The sequence below is a fragment of the Nannospalax galili genome, unplaced genomic scaffold, assembly GCF_000622305.1.
Source record: "Nannospalax galili isolate Female #2095 unplaced genomic scaffold, S.galili_v1.0 scaffold140, whole genome shotgun sequence".
NCBI lineage: Eukaryota > Metazoa > Chordata > Mammalia > Rodentia > Spalacidae > Nannospalax > Nannospalax galili.
The window spans coordinates 3093335-3095246 of record NW_008352267.1 but is presented as its reverse complement, the minus strand read 5'-3'; positions in this window follow the sequence as shown (position 1 = coordinate 3095246).

Here is a 1912-nt window from a genome sequence, read left to right as displayed (position 1 = left end):
ATATTTATTAAGTCTTTAATAAATTCATTTTATCATTCAATTCTTACATCTGTAGTACCCATATATGTGTTCAGGCATATATGCAACCATGTAAGTCATGCAAAGTCAAATCAACATTGCATACACAATGCTCATACAGTGTTCTTTATTAATGTTAAATTAAATGTTCATATTTCATGTTTTAAATGTGTTAGATTGAAAAGAACTTGATGTCATATGCATGTTTGAGATAACAGTCTAATGCTTCTTTTCTTCTACTTTTATCAGCCCACCTTTCTTAAAAACCCATAGCCCAAATATCCCCTCATGGTAGCTATACTGGTAATCTTAAATGACTAGTTTTGTACATGGTTCTAAAAAGAACAACATTTATGACTTATGAAACTTCAGGGATATAGGTTATTTTAATAAAAATATTTTGAATGTCAAAATTAAAATTTCACAGAGAATTGGGCATTATGAATATCAAATAATTTGAATTTCTCCAATAAAATTGACTACCAAAATTAAAACATGACTAAGTATTACCTAATGAAAATTAGGTCAGATATAGTTCTGTTAAATATTAAAAATTCATTTAATAGATGAAGCATTATTTGTGAAAACAAGTTAAACAGAAATCTTCCAGTGATTTTTGCTTGGACAATAATCAATAAACATAAAATCATTGTATATCTCTGGTAAAAGGAAACATGCTCCTTCAAAATTTATAAAAAAGTGGAAGGTATGAACCAGTGTTTGATGGATGATTTTTTAAAATCTAAAATGTTCATAGGTTGGAACTATGGCTTCATGAGAGCTCAGGAGTATCATCGTCAAAGCTATTTATATTTCTTTCATTATAAGGTATATTTGTAACATATCATTGTATAAATTCATTTCAAATTTGATTGTAATGCCTCAATATTGAGTCATATTTATAACTGTATATACACATAGCAAAACACATTTAATTTATGTCTGAAAATATGCGTATTTAAAACATTTGCTTGCAAATTATTTCCACTTTCAATGATATTTTCTAGTGTTTCCAACTTACAAAGTTTGGAAGAGTATTTTGTATAGTTCATTGAAAGCAAAACTTAACACTGAATATTGAAACCAAGCTTTCTGTATGTTTTCAGATTGGTACTTGTAGATTTGAGTAAAATGTAAAAGATTGCATTAAGCCCAAAGAACTGATTAGTAAAGTTGTTAGTCAGGTACTGTACATTTTAGATCATTGTACTTTATACATGTGAGTAGTTATCTTTTCTTATATCTTTGACCTGTAAGCTTGGTGCCCACATTTCAGCCTGTCTTTACTGAACATGTCTGTCTTTACTGAACACAGTCTTAATATTGTGTTCAATTCTTCCAACTAGAGTCATTCCCTACTTCCCATGTTTTAAACAAACGAAGCTAGTACATTTATTTCTCCAATTCACCAGTTTACTTCAGTCAAATTAATGCCATCTCCTTACGTTCTTAAGTTACAATTGCTTAATCCACACACTTCATATTAAGTAAGCAAGTCTTAATGTGAAAGAAGGAATACAGATTTTAAATTTTGACTATGGGCTTGTAACTCATTAATAATCATCCTATATACACAAACTAAAAAAACTTAAAGCTGCTTTTGGTAATGAATTTAAAGAAAACACTTGATTAACAATATAGCTCATATAGTTTACTAGATGCCTACATTTGGAGTTTATGATCATTAATCCAACAAAACTGGAGAGCTACAAGTTAAGAAAAATCTGGGTTTTACTCCATTTGAATTGGACTTTCTCATATTTTAGACTAGATGAACATTTTCCATATTATCTTGACATATCAAGTTAATGTAACATTACATTATTAGGTTATAAGATTATTTGAGTTTTCAGCTTGCTTGAATAAAATCTATCCCTGTGTTATAAATGTTTGT